This window comes from Urocitellus parryii, chromosome 4 (genome assembly GCF_045843805.1).
Source record: "Urocitellus parryii isolate mUroPar1 chromosome 4, mUroPar1.hap1, whole genome shotgun sequence".
NCBI lineage: Eukaryota > Metazoa > Chordata > Mammalia > Rodentia > Sciuridae > Urocitellus > Urocitellus parryii.
In genome coordinates, this window is record NC_135534.1 from 93,501,630 (window position 1) to 93,511,999 (window position 10,370).

The 10,370-nt window shown below is 36.4% G+C and overlaps 1 pseudogene; it reads left to right on the forward strand.

Annotated features, from left to right (window-relative positions):
• The first annotated feature begins 2,841 nt into the window (after positions 1-2,841).
• On the forward strand, positions 2,842-3,288 carry LOC113189973 (large ribosomal subunit protein eL32 pseudogene; annotated as a pseudogene).
• Positions 3,289-10,370: the final 7,082 nt, after the last annotated feature.

The window sequence follows — 10,370 nt, forward strand, 5'->3', positions numbered from 1 at the left end:
TTCCTTCTTTTATCGTTGATTTTCAGTTTCATTCCATTATGATCAGATAAGATGCATGGTATTATCTCTACTCCTTTATATTGTCTAAGAGTTGCCCTGTGATATAATATATGATCTATTTTTGAGAAGGATCCATGTGCTGCTGAGAAAAAAGTCTAACTGCTTGATGTTGGGTGGTATATTCTATATATGTCAATTAAGTCTAGGTTATTAATTGTGTTATTGAGTTCTATAGTTTCCTTATACAACTTTTGTTTGGAAGATCTGTCCAGTGGTGAGAGAGGTGTGTTGAAGTCTCCCATGATTATTGTATGGTGGTCTATTAGACTCTTGAACTTGAGAAGAGTTTGTTTGATGAACATAGCTGCACCATTGTTTGGGGCATATATATTTATGATTGTTATGTCTTGTTGGTGTACAGTTCCCTTGAGCAGTATATAGTGTCCCTCTTTATCCCTTTTGATTAACTTTGGCTTGAAATCTATTTTATTAGATATGAGTATGGACACTCCTGCTTGTTTCCGAAGTCCATACGAGTGATATGATTTTTCCCAACCTTTCACCTTCAGTCTATGTATGTCTTTTCCTATCAAATGCGTCTCCTGTAGGCAGCATATTGTTGGGTCATGTTTTGTGATCCATTCTACTAGCCTGTGTCTCTTAATTGGTGAGTTTAAGCCATTAACATTTAGGGTTATTATTGAGATATGGGTTGTTCTTCCAGCCATATTTGTTTATTTATGTTACTAAACATGGTTTGTTTTCCTCTTTGATTATTTCCCCCCCTTTACTGTCCTACCTCCCACTGTTGGTTTTCATTATTATTTTCCATTTCCTCTTCCTGTAATGTTTTGCCGAAGATTTTTTGGAGAGATGGTTTTCTAGCTGCAAATTCTTTTAACTTTTGTTTATCGTGGAAGGTTTTAATTTCATCTTCCATCCTGAAGCTTAATTTTGCTGGATACACAATTCTTGGTTGGAACCCATTTTTTTTTCAGTGTTTGAAATATGTTATTCCAGGATCTTCTAGCTTTCAAAGTCTGTGTTGAGAGATTAGCTGTTATCCTGATTGGTTTACCCCTAAATGTAATCTGCTTCCTTTCTCTTGTAGCTTTTAAAATTCTCTCCTTATTCTGTATGTTGGGCATCTTCATTATAATGTGTCTAGGTGTGGATCTCTTATGATTTTGCACATTCGGCGTCCTGTAGGCTTCTAGGATTTGGGGTTCTGTCTCATTCTTCAAGTCTGGGAAGTTTTCTCATATTATTTCATTGAATAGATTGCCCATTCCTTTGGTTTGGAACTCTATACCTTCCTGTATCCCAATGACTCTTAAGTTTGGTCTCTTTATGTTATCCCATATTTCTTGGATGTTCTGCTCATGGTTTCTTAACAGTCTTGCTGAGCTGTCTATGTTCTTTTCAAGTTGAAATACTTTGTCTTCATTGTCTGATGTTCTATCTTCTAAGTGTTCTACTCTGCTGGTAGTATTCTCAATTGAGTTTTTAAGTTGGTTTATTGCTTCCTGCATTTCTAGGATTTCTGTTTGTTTGTTTTTTATAACCTCTATCTCCCTGTATAGTTGATCTTTTGCTTCCTGGATTTGTGTATGTAATTCATTGTTGAAGTGATCTTTCATTGTCTGATTTTGCTGTCTAATGTCTTCCTTGAGACTCCAGATCATCTGAAGCATGTATATCCTGAATTCTTTATCTGACATTCCATATGCTGCAGATATTACCTCTTCTAACGTTGAGTTGACCTGCATTGCTTGTGGTCCTTTCTTTCCTTGTCTCTTCATACTGTTCGCGTTTCTTTCTGCTTGCTGAAACTGTTGTGTTATTGAATTTTCCCCCTGTATATTTGTATTACTCTTGTATAGTTGCAAAGTCTCCCATGCAGGCACGGGCAGGGGCTCTGCTCCTCTACCAGTTGTGGCAATGTGCCTACCACACCGGCAGGCCGCTGGGCATGTTCTGCTGGTTGGTAGCAGGTGCGCCTACCTTGCAGGCGCGGGCCGCTGGGCCTGTCCTGTTGGTGGTTGCAGTTCCGCCTACTTTGCAAGCATGGGGGGAGGGGATGGGTCTGCCCCTCAGCAGGCCGCTGGACCTGTTCTGCTGGTGGGTCTCAGGTCTGCCTACCCTGCAGGTGCAGGGGGAGGGGGCGGCTCTGCCCCTCAGCAGACTGCTGGATCTGTTCTGCTCAGTTATGACCTACTTAATTCATAACTTCCTTCCTCTGCAAATGGGATGTATGGATTTAGTAAGATAATATTATGAAAATAAGAAAGCTTTTTCCAGGCCTGGTGGTAAATACCTATAATCCCAGCAATTGCAGAAGCTGAGGCATGAGGTTTGCAAGTTTGAAGCCAGGCTATAAAACTTAGAAAAACCTTCAGCAACTCAAGACAGCCTGTCTCAAAAAAACAAATACACACACACACACACACACACACAAATATATATATACACACATATATATATGAGAAATGGACTGGGGATGTAGCTCAGTGGTAAATGTTCCTGGGTTCCAACCCCAAAATTAGAATAAGCAAACAAAGAAAAAGAAGAAGAAGGAGAAGGTGGAGGAGGAAAAGGAGGAGAGGAGGAGAAAAAGAAAACTGAACACATACTATCTCCATTCCTTCTTTTCACAGTTTTCAAAAAGAACCCTAAAATGCAGGACAAATGTCTTATCAATATCAATATCAATATCATCAACATCAATATCATCATTATTATCATCATTACCATCATCAAAAGCAGTTGATGGGCACGATATCTTCCCCCTCTCTTCTTTGGCACTGCCTACAGAGGTGACCACCATCCATATCCAGCATCATGGCTGCCCTCAGACCTCACATGAAGCCCAAAATCATCAAAAAGAGTACCAAGAAGTTCATTGGGCACCAGTCAGACCAATATGTCAAAATTAAGCTCAACTGGTGGAAACCCAGAAGTATTAACAACAGGGTGCAGAGAATATTCAAGGGCCAGATTTTGATGCCCAAATTTGGTTATGAGAACAACAAGAAAACAAAGCACATGCTGCCCAGTGGCTTCCGGAATTTCCTGGTCCACAATATCAAGGAGCTGGAAGTGCTGCTCATGTGCAACAAATCTTACTATGCTGAGATTGCTTACAATGTTTCCTCCAATAACTGCAAAGCCATCGTTGAAAGAGCAGCCAAACTGGCCATCAGAGTCACCAGTCCCAATGCCAGACTGAGCAATGAAGAAAATGAGTGGACAGTTCACACACACATTTTTTTGTGTGTGCTTAAATAAAAGCACAAAAACTTCAAAAAAAAAAATGATGTACCAAGCATGGGGGTGCACACCTATAATCCCAGCTCCTCTGGAAGCTAAAGCAAAATAAGCTTAAGGCTAGCCTGGAAACTTAGCCAGACCATATCACAAAATAAAATAAGCAAAAGGGCTAGGCATTTAGCTCAATGGGAGAGTATTTGCCTAACTTGTGAAGCCCTGGATTCACCCCCCTCTGTATTGCAAATAACAAAACAACAACAAAAATATTAAGTATACTCACTGTGTGCAAGTGTGCAAGACACTTTCTCAGTCCTTCACATTTTATCTCATTTAATTTATTTTTTTACATTCATCTCATGGTGAATTATGTTTATTAACCCCATTTTACACATGAGAAAAGTAAGGCACAGAAAAGTTACTAGTTGATATACTCATTTATACAGCTAATGATGAGGTACCATTCTAGAGTATAACTCTAAGAACCTTGTGGTTAAAAGAAAGTTCTGTTTTATTTTCTTCATTATCTATACTTTTGAATAAACATGACTGATTTTTCTGTCTTATTGATAATTCACCATAATCAAAGCACAAATATATTCAAATAAATATGTATAGATACAATCTATTATTCCATAGAGCTCACATCCTACAGATGACAGTGATATTAATGTAGGTGAACCATCAGGAGGAGATAATTGTAGTATGCTGTGATAAGTTTTACACAATAGTGGAAAACTCATAGAAAGAGTTAATGGTGAAGAGTCAGGAAGCAAAATCTTTCTAGAATGTTAAACAGCAAATGTATACCCAGAATGAATACCCAGAATCTATGAGATCAAATTTTTTATTTCAGACAATGTGTAATTTATTTAGGAGTGATAAGAACATGAAGTAGAAAATGGGCCCTCATGTATGGTGAGTCTGAATGGTTATTAGAAGGCAAATCTAGACATGTGTATGAGTTTGGGTCTTTATCCTAAAAGTGATGCAGATCTTCTAAAGGTTATTCATCATGGGAATAATGTTTGAGTTTCAATAATATCTTTCAAGTAGTGTTGTAGAAATTGATGTTGAGGGATAATGGGAAAACTGATGTTGAATATAAGAATTAGAAATAATTAGAAGGGCTGGGGATGTAGCTCAAGCAGTAACACGCTAGCCTGGCATGCGTGGGGCGCTGGGTTCGATCCTCAGCACCACATAAAAATAAAATAAAGATGTTGTGTCCACCGAAAACTGAAATATAAATATTTAAAAATCCTCTCTCTCTTTCTTCTCTCTCTCTCTCTCTCTCTCTCTAAAAAAGAAATAATAAGAAATATGTGGGAATTGTATTCATTTTTAAAAAGATGGTAAAAGCTAGTGAGACAAGAACAGATATGAAACATTAACATGAGTGAAACAATAAGCAAAGTAGATAAATCTGTGTTTTGTGTGTGTGTGTGTGTGTGTGTGTGTGACAATTAAAGCAACCAAGGATGAGTCCCATCTTGTTAAACTATATCATGAAAATGACCTTCATCTTGTTTTCCTCTTTAAATGTGATGCCCTGTATATATGAGCCACTTTATCCTCCTTTTTCCTGCTTCTGCTTTTCACCTCTCAAAGATCAAGGCCTAATCACCCACTCAGAATTTCAACAGTTCCACGATTTTCAGAATAGAGCAAACTAGAGAAAGGAAATGGAGCAACTTACACATGGTAAGGTAGATTTAGCTCCTTTGCCACATAATTAGACTGCAAGCTGAGTGAAACCTCAAGGTCACAGGCAAATTGTTTTAACTGGACTGATGCCCCTCCCAACAGGGCAACCAAGGAAATCAGACCCCAGACCATCAGTGGGATTCATGGCATTCAATCTGCTTCCCCTGATCCTGGAGCAAAGTTATGGCTGAGCAGTGATATCTGGGTTACACTTTTCACTCTTCTGCTTCTGTTTAGATAATGAGGCTTTATGCACTAATTATCCATAATATGCCATAATTATCCTTTGAGTTTTTTGTGGGCTCCTTTTCCTACCTTCTTCTTCTAGAAATTTGCTTGGTGCATCGAACTTCTCCTATGACCATGGCACTTTTTGCCAGGTCCATGCTCCAGGAAATAAACCGTGACCATAAATTCTCATTTCCAGTTAGGGAGATAGTTATTTATTGTTCATATTTCCCCAAAACTACCCCTAGAGTTTGGAAAGTCTTCCAATTGCCTTTTCACAGATTATTGGTCCCCAGATGAAGCTTCTTGGCCACCTGATGTTGGTCATATATATGAGAAACAATCTGGATCTAGACCACTCCAGGAACCCAGTAATGTCCACTGTCAGCCACACCTGCCCTACTTACTCAGCCCAACCTGAGTAGTGTCCAGCACAGGCTCCAATCCTGTTCTGTTTCCTCTTTTTTTTTTTTGTCACTAAGAAGTCATGTTCTATCAATTCATTCTGAGATGTGATAGACATTATCTATTAATTTTCCTTTCCCTAGCATAGAATTTCAGATACATAAAATATCTCTTAATTGTAGAAGATATAAAAGAGCCCAAAATGGCATCCACATGCTTTCATTCTTCAGACTCACAATAAAGGAGACTAATTTTATAAACTATTGTACAGTATTTGCAAAACAGTTTATTTAAAATTTATTTAAATTTGTCTTCTATTCTCATGTGATCTGAAAAATAATTCCGTTTCTTATCTCTTCTACTGAATAGTCTATTGATTAATCAAAAATTATATTATAGTGTCAGCAAAGATATGGAAAGATTGGAACCTTAATCCACTGCTGGTTGGAATGTAAAATGATACAGCTAAGTTGAAACATAGTTTGGTAGTACCTCAAAAATTTAAACCTAGGCTTACCATCTGACCCATCTACTCCTAGAAATCCTATGTTTACACAAAAAAGTGTAGGTAAATGTTCACAGTAGCATTATTCATAACAAACAAAATGTGGAAATAATTCTCATGTCTATCAACTGGTGAATGGAGAAATAATAAGCACACAATAAAATGTTAAGTCCTAAAAAGGAAAAATACTGATACATGGACAAATCTTGATATTTTATCACCAGTACAAAAGATCCCATTGTGTGGTTGTGTGTGTATGAAATGTTCTGAATAGATACCTGCACACAGACAGAACACAGGTCAGTGATTCCCCAGACAGGATAGTGAGGAGAAGATGGCTGATTGCTAAGGGATACAAGTTTTCTTTCTGTCTCAATAAAAATATTCTATGACCACATAGTAGTAAGGATTGACAACCTTGTAAATATAATAAAACTGTGAAATTCATACACTATAAAGGTAAATTTTATAATATGTGAATTATATCTCAAAATAAAAAAAATGAAGATCCAGCGTGAAACATATAATGAATAAAATATTTGGCAGTGTCATAAAAAATTTACCAGATTAGATAATTAGAAAAATTAAATACAAATTGAGTCTCAAAGCTTTAAATCAGATTGTATTAGACTTCTCTAATATTTTTTTTATCTCTTTAGTCCTCTTATTTCCTAAAGCCTGAAAGTAATTGCAACATCCTACTCACTTTTAGGAAATTCTGAACTCCCAGAGATGATAATCTATTATTTGAACGAAAATTGTGATTCCATTTATTCCTATTATAATGTATCTTGTTGATTTTTGTATTATTGTTTCAATCTATGGGGAAAAGTATCTAAATTTAATTCTCAGGAAAAGATGTATAAAAATATGACAAATTCTCTTCAAATCATAGATAATTTGATACATGCATATGTAAGTGCTCACTGGCATACATTTAGAGGCACAACAGATTATATCCATAGGAAGATTTCATGAAACCATAATGAATTGTAATTCAGGGTACAGGGAATCTGTCTATTGCAATGTTAACATTTAGCAAGCATTTTTTTATAAAGTGACTTTATCCTAGCTATTAATTAAAGGTGATGATTAGGCCAAATAACCTGCAATGAGGTGAGGATTCTAGATTCTGACCTTGTCTCTGACCTCCCTACCCCTCAGTTATTCTCTCCAGCCACACACTGACCTTCTGGTTCAACTTGTGGTAACTAAGTATTTACTGACTCGGAGACTTTGCATTTAATCTTTACACACACACACAGACATATACACACATACACACACACATTCACACACCTGGAAAGTTCTTGGTCTAAAACTATTTTTTGAATGTTTCTTTATGCCATTAATATGTGTACTCAGAGGCCTTTCTAAACCATCCTAATTAAATCTCAGCTCCTCACCATCCCAACTCCACCTCATCCCTTTGCTATACCCAATTCTGCTATGTTTTTTCACTGAACTTGCCATTACCTGAAGTTATTTTTAAATTATTTGTTTCAATATTATCTTTCACTCTTATTAGAATATATGAGTTCCACCAAGAGAAGGGGAAGGACTTTGCCTCTCACCCCTCCATCAAGCACTGAGAACAGGGCTGTCTCCTCTTAGTCCTCAGTGCACATGCACTAATTCAAGGAACTCACTTTTTATTCCACAAAATAGGCTAAAGTTGTATATTTTGTTTTTAATTTTCTGTCAATGTGTATTTATTATGTGTTATCAATTGTCAGTTTATTTCCACTCTGAAGGGACAAGAAGAAGTAACATATGTAGGATAAGATTCAAAAGATTTGTGACACTTGCACTTCAAAATGATTAACTCCAGCATTGGTTACTGAGAACCATTGTGTAGTCCTTATCTGAACAGATGTTTATCTGTAGATCAGAAGTGTACCTGTCCTCCTCTCTGTAGCCGAGAAAAGGATGTGCTACAAATGCTGTGGCATGCTATTAATCAGGCATGTGTATTTTGATTCTCCCATAACTTAATGTGACAGTGGCAATGAAGCTATTAAACACAAAAATGGCACTTGATCATTTCAAATAAGGGTAATTCAAAACAGACTTTATTAAAACATTCTATTATTCTCATGACTTCCCATAGTGCATAAATATCAAAATGCTAATTAGAATTCTTGTTTTCATATTGTTTGGTTGCCATAACTCAGCTTATTCCACTGTTTATATGAGAGCAGCAGGCTGTACAATCGTTCTGTCAATTGTTTCTACAATTAGTGACAAATTGAAATTTCTTTGGGTTAGAATTAATTTGTTCCCTAGTCTGTTTCACCTGTTCATGTTCTATGTAAATATGAGCATGCCAAGTATGTGTTGAAAAGAAAATGCTTTGTCCCTGCAAAATGTTCTCTGAAATATTCCATGAAAAATGGAAATACTGACCCAAACCTCAGTATTGACCTTAAATGGAGATTTGAATAGACTGAGGAATATAAGGAAACTTTTTTCCCAAAAAACATATAGTCACTGGCATTGATAATTTTTAAAATACTGCTTCCCAGCTAAACTTCTAAAAATGTAACTTTTCCTAAAACACATACCACACAAAACCACTGGATAAATTAGCAGCCTAGAGATTATTTTTCTGAAATAAGAAATGTATGAACCTTTGGACACCTGTGGGAAAGGTCATGGTTTTAAGAGTGGAAACAATGCCACTAATTAATTTGCTACTATTGGTGTAATCAAATGTCACAAAGTACATGGCTTAGCAAACAGAAATTTCTTTTCTCACATTTTCTTTTCTTACTTCTAGTTTTTAGCTGGATGCTAGAAATTCTAAACCCAAGTGTTGGTTCCTTCTGATGGCTTTGAGGGAAAGATGGATTTGTTCTAGGTTTCTCTCTTTGGATTGTAGGTGACTGTCTTCTTTGTCTTGTCACATTTTATTCTTGATATGTGATTCTATCTGCAGATTTCTCCTTTTTTTGTTATAAAGGCATCAATCATATTGAATTAAGAGCATAACAAACTTTAGTACAACACTATCTTAACTAATAACATCTTCAACAATCCTATCTCCAAATAAATAACTTCCTCTAGTCATATTTAAATAGAAACATGCATATCAAAATCAATCCCTTGATTTTTATACTTACTCTGAAATGCATTATGTCTTGAAGAATTGATAAAACTTTTATTGTAGTAGACATGACAGCAAGCAAAAAGACATTAGCCATGAGGGATGTGTTGAGAAATGCATGCCTTTCGAGCAATTGTTCAGTATGTGACAATGCTGTACCCTGCTGCCAAACAAGTGTCCAACATATGTGCTGGCTGCGTTGTTGGCGGGTACCATGTTGCTAGAAAGATGCAGTGTGAGAGAGTGCTTTGCTTCTTAGACACATGCTGTGGAAATGAGAATTATTGAGTTTTAAAAGCCAACTGTTGAGTGAGATGATTGCTGAGAAACCAGAGATTTTGAAAATACAGCAGTTCATTATGGCAAACATCTCACAGACTGAGAAAACATGTATGCATTATATCTTGAAGATATAATGTGGGGGAGGATTTATTCAGCCATATAGTTAAATATGCACATTAGAATCATTTAATCCCTTTCAGAGAAATAGAACCCCCAGTGTTCAATGTGGAAGATGTAGCTATTATTCATCTCTCACTGTGCATGGGCTCGTGAGATAGTTCTTCCCTTAGGCCAATTATGTTTCTGACTGGGTCAAAAACACTATGTCTCTGCATTAGTAGGATTCTTCATCTTTACATTTGCGTCAGCTCTGAAAATAGGTTCCTGTAAAGACTAATAATTTCTATTTTAAAATCTTCAAAATTTTCTCATTGACTTTGCATGATTTCCATCTTTTCTACCACATCTATTTTAACTTTTACCATTTCCTTCTCCTCACTTTATTTGCAACAGTCACTTAGGTTCTATTTATTTCTTCGAATATCACATGTTCTCCCATTTTCAAGCCTTCACACATCCTAGTATTCTTGCCTAGAAGGCTCTTCATTTCCAGTCTTTACTGGAAATTCTTTCCTTTAGCTTTTAGACTTAGTCTAGTTAGGAATGCTTTTAGGAAGCTCTCCCTAAACTCCAATAGTGGGTATATTGTTTATATTTGCAATCCTATGGTTCCACTATACTCTTACCATTATTTGCTGATCCTATTTCTTAGTCTACTATGTATTGCTATGACAAAATACCCAAGACTGGGTAATTTTAAAAGAATAAAGTTTTATTCAGTTCATAGTTGTGGAAGCTGAGAGATCCAAG